This window comes from Python bivittatus, unplaced genomic scaffold (genome assembly GCF_059951505.1).
Source record: "Python bivittatus isolate LINGU-HERP-01145 unplaced genomic scaffold, Pbiv_v1 ctg000020_np1212, whole genome shotgun sequence".
In the NCBI taxonomy this organism is placed as follows: domain Eukaryota; kingdom Metazoa; phylum Chordata; class Lepidosauria; order Squamata; family Pythonidae; genus Python; species Python bivittatus.
The window spans coordinates 96632183-96642932 of NW_028277030.1; positions in this window are offsets into that span (position 1 = coordinate 96632183).

The following is a 10750-nucleotide window of genomic DNA, read 5'->3' on the forward strand; positions in this document are numbered from 1 at the left end:
TTTATAAATGACCTGGATAAGTTGATTAGAAAATAAGATTATCACGTTTGCAGATGACACAAAGATAGAGGGATATCAAACATCTTAAAATACAATATTAAGAGAATCAGAAGGATCTTGACAATTGGAATAATTTCAGAAACTCTGTGAGATGAGTTTCAAAAGGTAAGAATGTGAGGTCTTGTATTTGGTTAGGAAAACTCAAGGACATTAAGTATATGATTGGGGGTGTCTGTATATGTGTATAGGTTGGACATCTGCATGTGTGAAAAAGATCTGAGTGTCTCAGTGGACTATAAACTGAACATGAGCATGGCTGGCTGGGGAATTCTGAGAGTTGAAGTGCCTAACCCTAACCCTAACTTCTGATTGTATTTATTTATAAAAATTTGTATGCTACCTACTCCACGGGGGGGTGGGGTGGGGGACCCATGAAAACACCATTCCAACAATAATTCTACATATAAAAACTCAGAACAAATTGCAATCACCTAATGAGGATCTGGAATTCCAAAAGCCTTGAAAAAGAGGACTGTTTCCATTGGTCTCCTGAATGATAAAACTTTTGATCTATTTTTTGCACACCATGCTCTTCATCCTTCACCCACATTTTTAAATTTAAATAAAGAGCACAAACAATACCACCTTCCCTCAGGTGAAGGGATGAATGAATTAAATATACATAGGAATAAATACATATATACAAACATACATACATTTGCATACACATACCCACAAACAGAAAATGCATATACTGTATGTAATATATGAGCTGAGGAGTTTCTTCCTAATTCCAGTATTGAAAAAAACAGTTCCATACTAAAATCCAGTCCTGGCTGTTCCAGGTGACTGGCTCAAGGTCACCCAGCTGGCTTTGTGCCTAAGGTGGGACTAGAACTCACAGTCTCCCAGTTTCTAGCCTGGTGCCTTAAACCATTACACCAATCTGGCCTTCTTTTTTGTTTGTTTGTTTGTTTCAGCAACACAATTTAGGGCAGGGGAGAATTATTTTGCTACTGTTATTGAGGAAACAACTGGAGGTCAGAAACTCTTTCCTCTGTACTGCAGATTATTCAGAATGTTTAATGAAGTTTAGATCTACTTTCTATCTACCTTGGTCATTGCAGGCTTCCCTTCAGGGGTATACAAGGAGCTCTTTGGGCTCTGCAATGGTGAGGAGCGGAGGGCCCAAGCCCCCCATTGAGGCAGTGGCAATTGAGGACAAGGCAGGACCAAGGGTAGATATGTTGGCTGCAGACATCTAGTTAACCACTAGATGGCACCAAAGAGCAGGGTGTTCTGTATCTTGTTGCTGCCATCTAGGGCTCACCCTAGATTTTGGAAGCCTGAGTATAGGATGTCCATTTTCCCTCTCTTCATTCTATTGAGGTCCCCTGCTTGGGGTGCCATGTCTGGGCTGCAAAATCTGGATGAACACTAGACACGGCAACAAAGTTTCTTTTATTGCTTTAGTAGAATTATAACAAAAAGAAGAAAATAAAACATAGGCATTGAAAAGAGAGAGAGAAAAAAATAATGATAGATAATTGTTGTCTATAATTATACATATATAAATGTTAATACAACTCAGGTTTAAACAACAAATTAAACCTTGACTGCACAGAATCATGTTTTCCAGTTGTTTTTTGGTGCTGATAAAGACCCAGTTTTAAGACTGAGAGTTCATACATTTTTTCAAGCTAACATTTGGTATCTGGTACAGAAGTGCCTTTCAAAACATGTAATATTTTTTTTGCAACAAGGCATGAGAGACCCAAGGTTCTTCATAAACAGTTAAATTCCAGATTTATAGTATGTAATACAGTTTAACAATGCATTAATATCCTTAAATCTTTACTCTCTTCCTAGAACCTGATTCACCATATTAAAAATATTCAACTGATACAGAACAACTAGACGGCATGACCAAATCACATGTGTACCGTACCTTCAGACTGATTTCATCTGCAACACAGGCAAGAAAATGGCTACATTCTAAGTCAACCAGGAGTATTTTGAGGCATCCAATGGCTCCCAAAATGTTTTTTTATTATTATTAATTAGTCTCATGCTCAGGTCAGAAGAAACCTATTTAACATTTATTACAATCTGAGACCATTGACTTCATGAAATAGGATACTCCAGTTCTCTATTCCAAATTTCTAGTAAATTATTAATATTTGTTGTTAATTTTAATTGTGGACAGAACTGAATTTGGGGGTTAGTCGCTATGAAAACGTATTCTTTTATGCTTAAAAGCATAGGAGTTTCTGAAGCCACCAATGCATCTATTTTTTTTTTTTTTTTTGTGAATTGCCCAGAGCCATTGTGAGTTGGGCGGTAAACCAGCTGAATAAATAAATAAATAAATAAAATGAGAACACACAATACATTGCCATTCAGCAGTGTTAGGCATGTTTTATTATTTTTGTAACTTCTCAAAAGTTTTAGAATCAATAGCATTTTATTTGATTGATCAATAGCTGATCTAAGGTAACCTTCCCATTTCGGTCCAAATCTTCCAGAAGAAAAACTTCTATTCACCAATTTTTGAATCAGGACTATTCCAAAGAGGACATGAATCAAATTTTAATTTTAATTTTGTTTCCAGTAACATCCAAGTATGTCCAACTGCCTTCACTGCTGGAAATACAATGGAATTCCAGCTATAAAGGACTTGACAGGATTTCACAGTAGGTACCAAATAAATAACAGCAAAGAGATGTAAAAAACTGCTTCTCTCTAGTGATTGTGTGGGTTTCTGCAGCCCTATCCAATACAACTGGGTTTTTTGAAGACCCGGGGGAATGATCAGGCTACCAGTATCACCCTGGTGGGACCTCATGACTTCCAAACTCCAAGGCACTTATTTAGACCACTGGCTCTCTTGACCATTTCAGGTGCCTTTTCCAGTTCTACCATTTTTTACAGGCCAGAACTCTATGTGTGATTGCACCACAGATTTTAATAAATATCTTTTCTTTTTTCTTGACAAACTCCTGAAGAATTTGCATTTTTCAACCACACTGACCTGATGGTTTCATTGAACTTCTCAGGGAAGAACTCCAAAAATCCTTTCCCAGCTAGTCAGATTGTATCAAGGTATATCTGACATTAGCATTCTGGATTTTCATTCCCTACCCCCCACCCACCCCCAGTCTATATCATTTTACACTTATTTCCATTGGATCACATTTGCTATTTTAATGCCCATTCCTTCAGTTTGGAGACAGCCTGCTGGAACTCTTTATTTCCCTATTTTGTATGAAAAAACTTAAACACATTAAACAGCCAAGTGGACATCACACATTCTTATCTTATACTGTGCTCAATGTTAAACCATTTGGCTAAGAATTCTATTTGTTCTGACATCATATACTGTACATCTACAAATACTGCATTCAGCAACGAACATTCAACAAACATTCCATAATTCAAGATTCTTCACTTTTCATACACTTTCTCTAAATCAAGGAACATACTTTTGCATATTTTCTCACATTCATGCATTTCTCTTTTTTAATACATAATTTATTAAGAATTTTGATTATAATAATATAATCTGATACAAACTAAACTTAAAGAAAAGAGAATAGAAAGGAATAAAAAGTGCAAGAAAAAAAAGATGGAAGAAAAAGAAAAGTAAGAATATAATAAAGAGAAAAGAAATATATAAAGAAGTGATTTCCAACCTTCATCACAACAAGTATAAACAAATTTAGTGACTCTTCATCCCCTCTAAGGCTACAAATCTCTTCATCCTATATCCCATGTCTTATCTATAAAGAAATCCATAAAACCTCATCTTTTCAGTCCTGGTGTCAGCAGAAAATCCATAAAGGGTTACCAGAAGTAACAACATGTCTTGTTTTAACCTTGATCAAATAAACCAACTTTACATTCCTTCCTTTTACTTCTAACAGTCTTAATCTTTAGTTCATTCAAATATTGTCATAGGATTTGATTTCTCTTGTTTTCTTTGTCCCATTGCACAGAGTTCTTCAAGGCTTTAACAAGCCTTTTTTGTAAATCCAGCAAGAAAAAAATTACTCAGGTCACTTTCTTGGTTTGTCATTTGTATTTTCCTTTTAAATTTTAAAAGTTTCTTTTGAAGATCCAGTGAAACATCCTTTTCTAAGTAATTCTCTTGGCCTGTCTGTTGTAAATCCACTTTTGATACCATCTGTATCTGGTCAGATAACATTTGTTCTACATTTCTCATTTCTTCAATAACATCTTTTGGACATAACCTATCCTTAGAAGCAGACATCATTACTGACATTCTACTATATTCTGATTCCATTCTTCAAAAGACTCCTTTAGTATTTTCATTGTTATAATGCTTTGCAACGTTTTACAGGCTTGTAAATCTTTCTTCTGCCTAAAAACTTTAATCCCCGCTAGTGTACAGTTTTTGAAATCATGAAATTGCTTATCTTTGTTTTGTCTTGTAAAAACCAAAACAGAACCTGTTTCCCACAAAAAAGATTTGCAAACGTAGTGTCCTTTAAAAGTCTCTACTGTGGTTGAGAGCAAGATGGCTAATCCCATCATCTCCCGGTACTCAAACCCATGGAAAACCACTGTTCTGCGGTCTCCTTGCAAGAAGCAGCCATCCAGAGCACATGTGGATTATCTCCCATCCTCTCCTTATCCAGAGAGGTTTCAAGGAACCAGTCTACTCATCAGTACCTTGGTCTTTGCTGTGGTTGTTGGCTCCACTTTCGCAAGCCGTCTTGCGAAGTCTTGCAGCCACTCTATAGGGAAACCACACTAATCTTTTAAGATTCTCTACTTATTCCAACAGCATCAGCAGCATTATTATTTTTTATCATTCTCATAGCAATTATACTACCTTTTCATCATTGTTTCCCTTGGAACTAACATTTATAGCATTCGTTTCAGTTTCACTTTTCAGTGTATTACTATCACTATCATTTCCATGCAGATCTCTAAAGTACTCCTTCCAACAATCCCTCCATTCAGTTTCATCCCAAATCATTTCATTACTCTTATTTTTAATTCTACTTGCTCTGCTAGAGACTCCTTGTGTTGTGCTCTTCACCCATTTCCCAAACAGCTGTTTATTTCTGTCAAATTTTGCTGCATTTTCTTTTCCTCTTTTAATCTTAACTATTCACAGCACTCTTGAAATACCTGAATGCATGTCACATAGAAGGCCAAGACCTGTTCTGTATCATCTCAGAAGGAAGGAAACAGAACTATGGTTGCATATTACTGAAAGGCAAATTCTACCCAAAAGTTAGGAAAAATTTCTAATGCAGTTTGTCAGGGTAAACAATGACCTAAAAAAGGTGGGTTCTCCTTCACTGGACGTCTTCAAGCAGAGGCTAGACATTCATTGGTCTGAGATGCTTTTGTTGGACTTCTGCACTGAATGGGGGTGGTGAAGTTAGACTCTGCTGTGATTCTATAAAATGGAATGGTAAGTCAATGAATGCTGAAATACTGGATAACGAACATGAGGGCACAAATCAACTCTTATTTCCAGTAAATTACATGTAAATATTTTGACAGTGATACCATTTTGTCCATAAATAATCATTAATTCATGCATGTAATATATGTTGGTGGAGCCCTTTGTCATATTCTTTTAATTTCAGTTGTAACTGTTTCTCTTTTCGGGAGAATCAAGACACTGGCCAAGTTCTACATACATACGGCTAAGAACACAGTGTCCAGATTCACACACCTCATTAAGCCATACTCTAATTTGGCTTTGGCTAACATGATGCAATGGATTCACTTGCGATGGTGAAGTAGTGTGTGCAAACCAGCCATCTGGCTTCCTCAAAAACTACAGTTTAAAATTCTGACTTAGCACTATGAGTAAACTCAGACATGATGTTAACAAGCACATACAGTGACAACTGAACAAAGGAGAATAGAGTACATACAACATGTTCATCATTTATAGGCAAATACATCTCTCAACCATATTACAGTATACTCACTTCCTATGCATGGAAGACTCCCCATGTAAAGGTAATTAAATTTTACCTGTGAAACAAGAAGTGTTGTGAACATCACCTGACCAGGTGAGACAGTAGTAAAAACCTAATGGGCCCTTTTTCATATTCTTCCTGCCATAACTGATGATAGTTCTTAAGGCAGCTCAGTTTATATAGTCTCTTGGAGTCTGGAGCAGGTCTTTGACAAGAAAATTATTTAGAAACTCATCCAAGTAGAACTCATGGAATTTCCTGTTACTCTTATGAGTTTTCCCATCTTGGGTATAAAAATATTGCATTTTAAGGTAAAATGGCTTTGGCCCACATAAGTGCTTCAGGTAAATAGGAGCTTTCTTCCCTCCCCACCACCATGAAAAATAAAAATAAAACAAGCAATGCAATAAGTGCAGTTGAAAAGGAGGAAGTGAGTATTGTGTGTGTGTGCTTTAGAATTTGACTCAGTAGTTCACTAATACTGTAAAAACATCTGAAGGTAATAGAGATTTCAAAGGGCAAACAAATTGAAGCTGAATTAAGACAGAGGTGTTCCTAGTCAGTCAAAAGACTAATAAGAAAACAGATTTTACCTGCCTTGGCTGGGGTTATTGTCCCCTTGAAAAAGTAGGTAATAGGGATGTAATCCTGGATTCAGCCCTGGACTTGGATATCTCTGTTTTGCAGTGACAAAACTCAACCTTTTTCTGGAGGCATGAGACAGGCAATATATGTCTAAATCAGTGTTTTTCAACCTTGGCAACATTAAGATGTGTGAACTTCAACTCCTAGAATTCCCCAGCTAGCATTCATTTCCAAGAGTTGAAGTCCACACATCTTAACGTTGCCAAGATTGAGAAACACTGGTCTAAATTACACTCTGTAGCTAATCTATTTTAACACACCTATGGTATTGTTTTCCAGAATAACTTCAACTGGTCCAGAAAGGATGGTAAGGCTATTGACCAGGGCCATTTATAGGAAGCATGTGAACCTTTTACTATAAGAGCTGCACTGGGTCATCTGCTGGCATAATTCAAAATGTAGGTTACAATCTTGAAAATATCACGGTTTATTATAGGAGTCTACCTGGGTTTTCAGTTCATTCTTATAGGAATGAGTTGATTTTTGTTAAAAGTATCTAGGCAAATACATTCAATGTGAAGGAAGGACATAAATGATAGGTATGAACCCCTATCCCCAATTTCTCTTTTGTGTGGATTGGCAATGAAGGAATTTTAGTTATTCCAGGAACTGTGGCAGCTTGAGGTAGAACATTGATTAAATGGCATTCTTTGCTCCCTGTTCTCAGTGCTCTGGGGTTGCTGAAGTTAAGACAAAGCTGATTCTTTTTAAGCTGTTTTTGAGGGATTGAGGGATGGAAATTTGGTATGGAACTGCCCATATTCCCTTCACAAACATGGAAGCAAATCAGTCATCAAATGTTGAATTCCTTAACCAAACAGATTTACTCAGGAAGAAAAAAGGTTTCTTATTTTTCCATTTTGAATACCAGGGATGTAGTGATTGAATTCTAAGAAAACCCCAAGAATTTGGAATTGAAATAAAACCAAGGATACATTTATCTGAATTTAATCTTAATAAACTCCGTGGGAGTTACTTTTGGGTAAACATATATAGGATTGGTTTGCATAAGGTGCAAGAATGTTGAAGAATGGGGGATGGGTTCCATCTTAACCCTACTTAGAGGAGATCCATTGAAATCCTTAGGACTGAAGTCATGAGTTATTTGATTTCAAGATATATCTGGGAATAGAGGTATTAGGTAACTATAATTTTTGTGCAATCAAAAGGATATAAGACATATATCCTCACAGTCTGTATCATGGGGGGGAAAAAAACCAGAACAGCAAGGCTCTTTATTATCCACAGCTATTTAAAAAGCACAGAGTATTGAAATGAGTCTCAAGACATCAAAGTCTCAACTAAGCCAAGAGTTCTACTGACTTTCTTATGCTTGACTGTTACATTTATCTCAGTGTGGTTTCTGTGAGTGATATTTTCAGAACTTGAAAGCTCCATTTATTCAGCACTGCTGAGTCTAAGCAAATCACATTAATTAACATTTGCTTTCTCTCATCTTGGATCTCTTGCTTCAGTGACATCATAGTTTAGGCTCACAACTCAGCAGCAAACCACATTTAAGAGAATGCCTGACATTTGCAGTTCCAGGCCCCAAACATGACATGTTTTGTGGTTAATTAAAAAATGTATATTATATCATTCAGAGGCATGACTAATACTTGAAGATTAATGCAAATCCTTTTTCCTCATGGCTTTCTGCTAAAGTATGAATTCCTGTTGTGGTATATTACTACAAAGGGTGTTGACAAATACAGGCAATCTTGGGCTTCAAGCAATCCTGAGTAAAAGCATTGTTTGAACTCAGTGGAACTTACTCCCAAGTAATTATGTAGAGGATTCATAGCTGTCTGTTCCTAACCATATTGATGCCAAAATGTGTATTGTGACATCACAATCAACCTCTGCCTTTTGTACTTGCATTGTGACATATGTTTTGTCAAGTTCCCCTCCCCACTGCCCTGAATACCTATACAAGGATTGGTTATTTAGAAATATCAAGTGATTTTCCATCTCTAACTGGGAAAGAAAATGGCATGGGAACATACCTTTCTAAAAAGGCAATATAATGAGTTTATCTGTAAGTAAATGTGTAGACATTACTTACTGCATGGAATTAAGACCTAAATAATATAGCACTTTAGAGAATTTTTTAAAATCCTTAGAAAAAGACAGAAGCACATCTTATTTTACTGATCAGTTTGGAAGCCAGATGTCAGCCCCACTAGGTAGACCAGACCAGGAAATCGACCCCACAGGAAGGCTAAAACTACTTTTATTGAGGTTGGATGCAATAACAGAATCTTACAAATCTGATTGTTCTGTACCTCCTCCTCCTTATGGTTCAGTGAATTAGGGAGGCGTCTGCCTGAGCCATTTCCAAATGTTACCTTGTTTTGGACTTAAAAAATGTTTCAAGCCCATTTTCCTGTGCAACAGATCCTGCATATCTCTGTCAAGGTCATCTTCCTTACTCTCTACACCAGGTGATCTCATCTTTCACTGGCTGTGTGCACATAATGCACTGAATCACAAACTAGCCAAGTACATTTTAGCCCAGCATGCTGGGCAAATCCAGCCCATGGGACCACTTTATGGTCCAATGTATCCTGTGATTCCAGAAACTGGGAAAACTTAATAAACCATGGTTCAGTTAATCATCAGTTAAATGTGTTGAGTGAATACAGCCTCTGTGAGTAAATAAGCTAAGGACTGATCCAGGTAATATAAAAATACTTGGTCAATACAGAAGTTGATTTGGTTTCAGTGCATGTCCTATGCTAGATGGACTGGTGTTCTTAAAGGCTCGGGTCTATAGTATGAGAACTTCTGGTACAGATCTTTTCCCCAAAGATCCAGATCACAGTCAAGGGCAGTGATTCAGAGTAACTCAGTTTACTGGCTCTCCATTCGTACATAGATTTTGCTCTGTGGACAACCCAGGCACCTTCCATTTTGTTGTGTAAAGAAACCAGGTGGATTGGATGGAGGAAGACTACATTGTTATGATATCATTGGGTCTTCTCCATTTATTGAAGTAATGAAATATACAAGACTCCTCTGTTAATTACATTGAGGGAGGTGTTTCCATAGAAGTATTCGAACTTGAGCATGCCTGTTTGATTCATCAGGGATGCCACAGAACAGATCCATAACAGAAATATAGAAATCTCCCTCCCCTCTCCAAAAAATACCCCATTCTTGAAGTATTCTGATCTTTCAATGGGTAGGAAAGATGTAATAACAGGTAGTAACCTTTACTCTGTGTTCCTTATGTCAATAGTAGCCTGGCTGTTAAAGAACATTAAAGTCCTCTTTTTAACAGAACCCAGAAGGTTCCATTTCATTGCTTAGTACTCTTTCTTTAATCTCACTGGAACATGTAAATCCTATTGAATGTGTTTGAATAAGAATAAAAAGAGATAAAACAAAAGTAATACTGTAGTAGGAGTTTATAGGCTCCTTGGACTAGCAGAAGATATGGATGAGATCTTTTTGTGTCAGTTGACCAAACTTTTAAAGAAGCATGCTATAGTGACAATGGGATATTCAAATACCCTAACATCTGTTGGAAATCTGATTCTGTCAAGTTGAATTACCAACAAATTCCTTTCCTCTCTTGCTGACAGCTTCATTTGTCAAAAATGGAAGAAGGAATATTGAGATCTGCTACCCTGGACTTATTCCTTACCTATAGAGAGAACTTGGCTGAAGAAATGAATGTGAATGGAACCTTTGGAGGAAGTGACCATGTGATCCTTGAGTTCATGATATCAAGGGGAAGAGGGACAAAGAAGAGTCAGGCTTGTACAATGAATTTCAGAAGAGTGGGTTTTAATGAATTCAGAAGGTAGGTCAGATCCAATTATTTTAAATGCAGATGAAAAGTGTCTGGGACAAATAGGAAATCTTGTGAAATGAGCAGTCTCAAAAACTACTACTACAAGGAAAAGTGGGAGACATGCAAAGAGATTGGGTGTGGATACACATAGAGCTTTCTAAAATGCTGAAAAGAAAAAAGGGATGTGTGTAGGAAATGGAAGGAGGGGCTTATGTCCAAAGAAGGATGCAAGGCAGTTGCCAGAAACTCTTAAGGATTGTGACAGAAAGGCAAAAGCTCAGAATGAGCTGAAGCTTACAAACGTTCCCTAAGGAGAAAAGGATCAATCGGTTAATGGGTG